Source organism: Arvicanthis niloticus, chromosome 19 (assembly GCF_011762505.2).
Source record: "Arvicanthis niloticus isolate mArvNil1 chromosome 19, mArvNil1.pat.X, whole genome shotgun sequence".
NCBI classification, from domain to species: domain Eukaryota; kingdom Metazoa; phylum Chordata; class Mammalia; order Rodentia; family Muridae; genus Arvicanthis; species Arvicanthis niloticus.
This window is the reverse complement of record NC_047676.1, coordinates 8,345,031-8,354,740: the sequence shown is the minus strand read 5'-3', so window position 1 is coordinate 8,354,740 and position 9,710 is coordinate 8,345,031. Positions and strand designations below refer to the sequence as shown.

Here is a 9,710-nt window from a genome sequence, read left to right as displayed (position 1 = left end):
ACACATATAATCATATGGATAACTTTGACCGGGAGAATATTTACCAAAAATGGAACATAAAGTAAAAAATATATTTTTATACAAACAAGTCTTATGTCCAGCAGGAGTCAACACTTGTGGAACTCATGCCCTGCTGGTTCTGTTCCAGGGGCAAGAATCATGTCACAGTGTCCCATATATGACCAACAAAACTTGGCAGAGGGTGGGCCTTAAAGTTTTATGCCTAGTCTCTCTCCATCTCTCCATCTCTCCTTCTCTCACTCTCCACCACCTCTCTCTTCCCCTCTCCCTCTTCCCTTCTCCCTATCTCTCCCTTCTCTCTTTTCTCCAGCACTATGGTCAGCTACATGCTGCCATACTCCCCCCATGATGATAACGTACTAACCTCTGAAACTGTAAGCAACCCCCCAAATAAATGTTTTCTTTTATGAAAGTTGCCTTTTCTGCCCCTAGAGGCATTGTAGATGTGGCTGCTGTGTCACATGTGAATCAGTATGTGGCACAGAGGAGACAGACTATGTCTATGCCCAGTGTTCTGACCTATGAACATCTAAGTAATTAGTAGCCTAACATTCCCTAAAACAGGTAAGCCTGAGAAGACCACCAATCCAGTGTCAGGAAGGCCTGAACAGGCTCCCAGAACAGAGAACATGCCAACTAGAAAAACCTGCTGGGACTATATTCAACTATGCAGAAAGAAGTGAGCACTCAGGTGAGCAAAGTTCGGAGCAAACCCAAGACAACCACCAGACTGGTACCATGGGGCCCAGACAGGGAGCTAGCCTGAGATGACCAGCAGTCTGGTGCAGTGCAGACCTGGGCGGGGAGGGGCAGACCATGCCAAAGATGACCCCTGCCCAGTTCCATAAGGCACAAGCAGGACATATCACTCCTGAGACAGTCCCAGACACTCAGAGACCCCAGAAACCACCAAGAGAAGCAAGTAAGTGGTGAAGAAATGGAAGAGAAAGAGAAACAGAAGGATGTGGCACAATGAACACAAGCAGAACTGGAAACTCAAGAGTAGTGAGGAACAGCCTGATGGGAGTAGCTGGTGATGCCACCTGGGACCATGGTGGGGGCCTGCCCTGTGCGGCCAGCAGGAGCCACACCTGGGTCCATGGCCCTACATCAGCAGAGGTCTGTTACCATCAAAGGCCAGATGGATATCTCTGGTCTGCCACCCAAGAACATGTTAATGTCTGAGGCCCATGCAGAACTGGCCCCTTTCCTTACCTAGACATCATGAGGGAGCTGGTCCTGGTGATAGGGAAGCTGACTCCATCCCTAGCCAGCTCCAGTACTAAGAAGAGTTGGGGCATACTGATGGAATTGCAGGCGAGCCAGCCCAGAGGATATGAGCTTGGGAGAGCTGGTCCTATACTCATCTCCTGTGTGTTGGCATGGATGAGGGAAAAATACCCTCCCATACCTTCACACCTTACCATCTGTGGCAGTCAAAAGACCTGATCCTGGGGACATGAGAGAAGGAGAGATGGCCCTGCCCCTCATCAGTTGCAGCACTCAGGAGAGTAGACATCACCTGGGTACAGTCGAGCTGGCCCTAGACTAGATAGTTATGGATAGAAGACTAGATAGAAGGGAGGTTAGAATGAGAAGGCTAAGTGAGGAGTGGAGGAAGAAAAGGATAATGGGAGAGAGACAGCTAAAAATCAAGAAACATCTGAGGGATAGTATGGAGATCTAACATAGCAGAAATCTCCTAAAATGTATACATATATGAAGATTGTCTAAATGAAATCAGCAAATCATGGTGGAGAAAGAATTCCAATTGACCATCTCTTGTCACCAAAGCTTCTAGTACTGGGATTGGATTATATATAATTGAGTTGTTGACCAAAGGGGCCCCATAGAAATCCCCCAAACAACCAGGCTGTTGCCAAGATTCTAAGTTGCTCTCCACTGAGAGAGATAACACCTACACAACTCATTGAACATGGAGGCATTGAGCTGGTGTCCACCTACATTCCAGAGTCTTTTGTACAGGAAGGTACTTTTCACACTATCAAAAGAAAAATGTAAACATCAACCCAGCCACAAAGGGTCCTTTATGCACAATGGTGTACTACCTGCAAGATATGCCAGGGCTATGGTGGCACAAAGCATGTGGAAGTAACCAACCAATAACAGATTTCACTTAAGGCTCACTCCATGACATGGAACCCAGCAGACACTTCTTGGTTGATCAAGAATTCGAGACTGGATATCCCAGGGACTTATGGTAAAACTAATAATACTGGTCTTAAAAAATGTAGTGATATAATGACTCCTTATGATATTCTACTATATACATAGAGTGCCTTGTTCAGCCACCATCAGAGAAGTGTCCTCCCAAAGCCAGAAGGAAACAAGCATAAGAGACCCACAGCCAGACATTACACAGAGAATGGAAGACCTTGGAACACTCAATCCTAAATGGAATGTTTCCGTCAAATCCTTCCTGTAAGAGCTCAGGGAACCTCACAGAAGAGGAGGAGAAAGAATTTCAGAGCTAGGGAAGATGGCGGACACCAAAAAACCAAGGCCCTCTACATCAGGTTGAGCAAAGATCCTATGAAATGATCATATGAATGTCCTCTCTGCCAAGGTTAATGACACCATGATAATCAGAGATAGAATGAGTCTGGGAGGAGAGGGAGTGTCTAATGTCTCAGCAAAATGGTAAATGCTGTGACATTCAAGACAGTCCTTAAGGATGTGGGAAAGATCTCTGAAAACATGAGTTCAAGAATGTGCAATTTCTCAGCTATGCACAATATAAGGATGCAATTGAATTATATGAGGGGCTTTATGGACCTAAGAGAACAAAGGCACTATGAGCCAGCTTGTCAGAGAGATATTGATAAAGGAGATAAAGAGATTTGGGGAGTGGTGACTGCAGGACAAGATCCCACCCAGCTAAGTTCATTGTTTGTGCTTACAAAGGCAGGCAGAGCCGGGCAGTGGTGGTGCAAGCCTTTAATCCCAGCACTTGGGAGGCAGAGGCTGGAGGATTTCTGAGTTCGAGGCCAGCCTGGTCTACAGAGTGAGTTCCAGGATAGCCAGGGCTATACAGAGAAACCCTGTCTCGAGAATCCAAACGGGGGTGGGGGGTGGGGAAAGGCAGGCAGATTTCTGAGTTCAAGGTCAGCCTGGGACAGAGCAAGTTTAGGCTCAGGCCAAGGGGTGGTGAGAATGGTAATTTCAGAACAGGATCCCACCCAGCTAAACTTACTATCTGTGCTTACAAAGGCAGGTAAATCTCTGAATTCATTTGCAATGTTAACAAAGGTACTTGCTGTCTTTTTCTAAGAATCAGGGATTTGGGATCATGGAATGCTGATTCCTGGGATAATCAAAAGGGACCTGGAGCAAATGACTGAACTGTTACAACTGATATAACACTGGGCTTTAGTCTGTGAGAGCTCAGCTATCTGGATTAACTGTCTGGAGATCTCTAGAGAAAGCTGTTTTGAGGCGAACACAGGCTGTAAGCTTGTACCCATAATTTTATTTCAAGTCATTTCCTTCACTACTCTCAAATATCCCTTCCTCAAAGCTGAGGCGGGTCCTTGGCAACCCCCAGTAACACACTTCCTCTAACAAGGTCACACCTTGTAAACCTTCTAATCTTTTCAAACAGTTCCACTCTCTGGTGACTGAGAATACAAATATACAAGCCTATTGAGTCTTTTTTTTTTTTTTTTTAAATCCAAATCACCACAAACATTCTCACTGTATGAGAGTCATTAAGTGAATTTAGCCGTAGTATTGTTTCTTTTATGAGCTTGGTGCCCTTGTGTTTGATGCATGGGTGTTTAGAATTGCAATATCCTGTTAGTGAAGTTTTCCTTTAGAAAACATATAGTCATATAGTGCCCTTCCCTATCTCTTCTGATTAGTTTTGGTTTCAAGTATTTTTTTTTTTTGCCAGATATTAAAATAGCGATACTGGCCTGCTTTTTTTTTTTTTTTTTTTTTTTTTTTTTTTTTTTTTTTTCATTTGCTTGACATATCTTTTTTTCTTTTTTCTTTTTTTTACTGAATATTTTATTTACATTTCAGATGTAATCCCCTTACCCCACTTCCCCCTCCTCCTGCTTCTATAAGGATGTGCCCCCCCCCCCACTCCCACCTCCCCACACTCGAATTCCCCCACACGGGGTGTCCAGCCTTCATGGGCTCAAGAACCTCCTCTCCCACCTATGCCTGACAATGCCATCCTCCCCTACATATACAGCTGGAGCCATGGGTCCCTCCCTATGTGCTCCCAGGCTGGTGGTTTAGACCTTGGGAGCTCTGGTTGGTTGGTATTGTTGCTCTCCTCATAGGGCCACAAACCCTTTCAGCTCCTTCAGTCTTCTCTTTAACTCCTCCATTGGGAACCCCTTGATCAGTTCAATGGTTAGCTGTGAGCATCTGTCTCTGAATATGTCAGGCTCTGGCAGACCTCTAAGGAGACAGCTATATCAGGCTCCTGTCAGCGTGCACTTTCTGACATCCACATCAGTGTCTATCTTTGGTGACTGCACATGGGATGGATACCCAGGTGGAATGGTTTCCAGATGGCCCCTCCTTCAGTTTCTGTCCCACACTTTGTCTTCATATTTGCATATCTATCCTTTTACCCTGAGATATTTAGGCAAAATGTAAAGATTATCCTTCTATTATTCAAATTCTGATTTCTATGACACCTATCTTATTGCAATTCTTACTCTAAGAATGTCCTTTGTCATTGTGTTGTAAACATTATTCTCCAATAAAGTGGGAATTTTTGGTTTCTTTGGAGACTCAGCTGTGTCATGTGATATTTTTCTGGAAACTGTCTTAGGAGAGGATGTTTTTGATGACGTAGTCACATAGGAGGATGTTTTGCTGAGAACAGACATGTGGTATTTTCCTGGAAGTGGTCTGGAAAAAAAGCATGTGATGTTTTGCTAGAACAGACGCTTGAGAGAACACATGATGTTTGAAAAGAGTATAAATAGAACCTAACAGACAGTGGATGATGCTGTGTGGTATTGGTATGCCTCACCATTCTTTGTTGGTCATCACTGGGCTTTGCTGATGCTGGTCTTTGCTGATGATGCTATATGGTATTGGTTTGCCTTGCCATTCTTGTTGGTTATCATTTGTTGATGTAGAGTGAAAAATTATAAAGACCATTTTATAAAATATATACAGGCCTTTTCTTTACCCTTAGACCTGAGCAAAAGAATGCAGGTTCCAGAAAGCGGAACTGAATGTAAGATTTCAGGCCTTCACTGCCCCGAGATACATTCCGGGAAGAGTAACATTCCTCAAGTCTCAGGGAAGAAAACCTACCTGTGGGTGGGGAAGGCCCAAATCAGGACCCCTGAACCCCCCTTGAGGTCTTCCCAGTGTTACAGCCTGCTGATGTTTAAAATTTGTAAAACAACCAACTGCACAAAAATGCAACCAATCATGTGTAACTGCGAGAAAATTTCTCCCTTTCCCCACCCTGAGCTATAAAAAAGCCCCTCAGCTTGCTGGCCTTTTGTCAAATTCTGTTCTTGCGTGGAGGAGCAGTTTGACCGTTGGCTAGCCAACTTTCCCCAATAAACCTCTGCTGATTGCATCCAGGTACGGTGTCTTGTTATTTTTGGGTGGCCGTGATTTCCCGAGACTTGAGTAAAGGTCTTCTGAGTTTGGGGGTCTTCATTGTGACTTCATAGACAGAAGCAACACAAAGAACTTCTGGTGATGTTTTGGCAGCTTCTTGCAACTTTCACAGATTTGCAGAACCTTGTGGATTCCCCTGGGTAAACCTGCCTTGTGGTGAATGGTGTTTGCGAGTGGATTGGGCTATAGCTGCTGATCCTTGAACTGAACTGGATTTGCTCCAAAGAACTATTTTAAACAGGTCTACATTCTCCTTTGCTCTATTAACCTTTCTGTTCCACCACCTCTGGTGTGTGGTAGGCTAGACGGAAGGTTAAAGCACTTAAGAACCCTTATTAAAAGTAGGTTTAAAAAAATCTAAGCCTATACCTAAATTACTCCCTAATTGGCCAATAAAGAAGCTGATTAACCAGTGACTGAGCAGAATAGGGCTGGACTTCTTCCCAGCCAGGAGAGGGGCAGAAGGAGAGGAGGTGGGGGATTTAGTCATAGGGAGAGAGTCCAGGAGACACAATGAGAAAACACCTGGAGCAGAGAAAGCCATTAAATACAGATATCTCAGGGATTTTGTCTGGCAGGTAGCCAGATTAGTTTAGGCTATTAAAATAAATGAACACTGCTCTGTGGTTGTGCCTTAACGCTGCTAAATAAATACAATAGTTCAGTCTCAATTATTTGGAAGCTAGCTGGGTTAACAAAACATTTCAACACTTCTAAAATTGCCACTGACAGGTAATGTCTGTCCTTGATGTTGTGTTTCTTTGATGCAGCAGAATGATCGATCCTATTTTCTAATCTGGTCTGTGTGTTTTTGTTGAGCAATCGAGACCACTGATATTGAGAAATATCACTTAGCAGTTTGTTGATTCCTGTTATTTTATTGTTGTAATGTGGGTGTTTCTCTTTCTGATTTGTTGGTCTGAGTCTATTTATTCCTTCTGTTTTCTTGGGTTGGATTATCCTCTTCTTGTTCAAGTTTTTCTCCTAGCATTTTCTGTAGAGCTAGATTTGTAGATAGATACTACTTAATTTTGGTTTTATCAGGTACTGTTTTTTTTCTCCATTTATTGCGAAAGTTTTGTTGGGGATAGTAGTCTGGGATGACTTCTGTGGTCTCTAGGAATTTGTAGAACATCTCTCCAGGCCCTTCTGACTTACAGAGTCTCCGTTGACAAGTCAGGTTTAATTCTAATGGATTCACATTTATATGCTATTTGCTCTTTTTTCTTTGTAGCGTTTTAATATTCTTTCTTTGTTCTGTACATTTTTAAAAAATTTTGATTATTATGTGCTGTGTGGAATTTCTTTTCTGGTCCAGTCTGTTTGTGTTACTTGTACCTTGATAGGCATCTTCTTCTTTTAGGTTTGGGAAATTTTATGATTTTGTTGAAAATATTTCCTGTGCCTTTGACCTGAGTTTCTTTTTCCTTCATCTATCTATATTATTCTTAGATTCAGTCTTTTAATAGTGTCCTAGATTTACTGGATGGTTTTTAGATTTAATATTTTCTTTGACTGAGGTTTCTATTTCTTCTATCTTGTCTTTAGTGCCTGAGATTTTTTCCTTCTATCTCTTGTATTCACTTGGTGAGGCTTGTCTCTAGACTTGTTTGCTTCCTAACATTTTCATTTCCAGTTTGAATTTCCTTTAGTGATTCTATTTCTACTTTCATGTGTTGAACTGTTTCTTTCATTTTACCCCACTGTTTGCTTGCGTCTTCATAGATTTTTAAAATGGATTTCCTCTGTAAGGTCCTTAAATGGTCATAATTGCTATTTTGAAGTCCTTGTGTTGTGCTTCAGCCACAGTGTACTTCTCAGGGCCTACTGTAGTGAGGTTGTTAGATTCTGGTGGATAGCAAATGTCTTGATTGCTATTTTTTTTTTTTTTTTTTGTACTGGTGTTTAGGCATCTGGGTTTGGGGTGATTGTGATTCTGGGTGTTGATATAGAGTCTTGTCTTTGCTGAATGCATGTTCCTTTCCTTGGTTTCTGTTGCCATCTCTGGATTTTAGAAACGTGTGTGAGCTGTGGTTTGCCTGGCAGGGAGTGATTCTAAGTCCCTAGGTATGGCCACAAGTGGTCCTAGGAAGAAAGATTTCTATATATTGGTGCTGACACAAAAGAATGGGGATGGGCTAGTGCTGAAAGGGTCTACAGGAATAGGAAAGCTAGGTCTGCCATGAGGTTTAGCGTTGTCTCCAGGAGTGAAGTCAGAGAGGAAAAACAGGTCCCTAAAAGTGGTCTATTACAGAGCTAGAGATGAGTCTGGGGACATGGAATTAGAGGGCAGGAAGGAGGGTGAAGGTCCTATCCAATTCTCAGGTTTGAGCAGGAGATGCTGGGTCTAACAAGATGTTCTCTGGAGTTTCCTGATTTCTGTGTTGGCCAGTGGGTTCCAGGGAGAGAGTACCTCTAAGTGTTGGTTGCTGAAACACAGAGATGGCGTGAAGGACAAACGGTGAATTCTGAGAGAAGATCTGTGGAGCCCCCTTGACTCCCAGGCTTGTGCAGACAGAAAGTTTCCAGATAGACAGTGCCCCCAGAGTATTGGTAGAATAAACAAAGGGATAGGGTGAGGGGCATAGGCTGAAGGAGAAGTTCTGTGGAGTCCCCTGGGAGTGGCAGAGGAAGAACAAGCCTCTGTGTCAGTATGCTACAGGGATGAGGATGAGACTGGGGGATTGGGATTTGGAGGACAGGGAGGAGAGTAAAGATTACCTACCTGATTTCTCTACATTCTATCTTATTGTTCTTTCGTTACTTCACAACTTCCCAATGTCCTTGCCATATAAATTTGTTATTAGGCCCTTCCTGATTTGCTTGTTGGTCCTTGAGTTAGGTGTTCATCCTTGACCTTAAGAACTCTGTCACTGTAGGTTTTTTTTTTTTTTTAGAAATCTCTTTTTATAGACTTAATAACCTGTTTGGATTTGCTTCTGGAGTCTGGTCTGTGGTTTTCCCAATGGAGAAATGTAAGAACATACTTTTGAGGTGCTTTCTGCCTGATTTCCAAGTATGTTAGCTACCTGAGAGCTTTTTGGATTTACTTGTTTCCCTTCCTCAATTGTGAGCTACAGCCACACTTGGCCAGGCTGGTTTTCTTGGGGGTTCAGATTCAGCTCTTTAGCTTCATGAACAGGAGTGCTTGTCCATTGTGAGATCTCCCAAGCTTTAGATAAGATATCATGTTATAGACCAGGTTGGTCTTAAACTTACAGCAATGCCTCTGTATCCTCCTTTTGAATTGCAGAGATTACAGGTAGGATCTACCATGTGAGAAGTGACTCAGGCTTGACGTAAATGAGTGCTGGCCAGTCTAACTGATGGATGTACTTCTAAAACTATCCCTGGGCTGGAAGGCAATGAGAAGGAGCAATCCTGGGAATGAATTCTGCACTTGTGTGCAGCAGCAAAAAATTTTTTCAAAGAGACATTGTCACGTTTTAGTTTAAATGGAGAGGTATTTGCAATTGCAGGGATGGAATGAGAGTTAAGGGGCGTATCCTCGTTTATATAGAAAATTCCAGTCCTTTGGTTATCTGCTGTGCTGTGTGAACTCTTGTTCGTAGATATTGGCTTAGTCACTCAACATCAGATTGCTCTTCACTTCGAGGTAGAGCTTTGTCAAGCATAAGCAGATCCAGTGTCTGACATACTACATTTCCACCTTCTCTTCTGGTAATCTGTTATGGCTGTCACACTACCACAGAAGAGTGACACCTGTGTTCTCCTGAGATGCTACTCCTATTTGAATCACTTCCTGAAATTCCCTGTGTCTTCTCCTTGTAACGCACAACTTAAATTGGAGTCTTCACATTTAAAATTCTTTGTTCTCCCTTGAAACGTGGAGGGTAATTGGCTAAGGACTATCTCCTCATTACTTTTGGCAAATTAAGAGAATACCTCGGATGCAGCCTTAGGTGAGCGCAGAGGCTCACAGACCGAGTTAATAAGCTTCCCTCATCATCTGTGTTCTTCCTGCTGTTCAGATTGTGCGGCTGGTGGCACCGATGTTGGCAGGAGAAAGAAATATGATGTTCAGCTAATGGCTTGAGAAGGGGAGG

At 43.0% G+C, this 9,710-nt stretch overlaps 1 non-coding gene across 1 annotated transcript; it reads left to right on the top strand.

The window, feature by feature from the left end:
• The first annotated feature begins 442 nt into the window (after nt 1-442).
• LOC117724081 (small nucleolar RNA SNORA17) lies at nt 443-574 on the top strand. Its single transcript, XR_004608769.1, has one exon. It is a non-coding gene; the product is annotated as a small nucleolar RNA SNORA17 (small nucleolar RNA).
• Nucleotides 575-9,710: the final 9,136 nt, after the last annotated feature.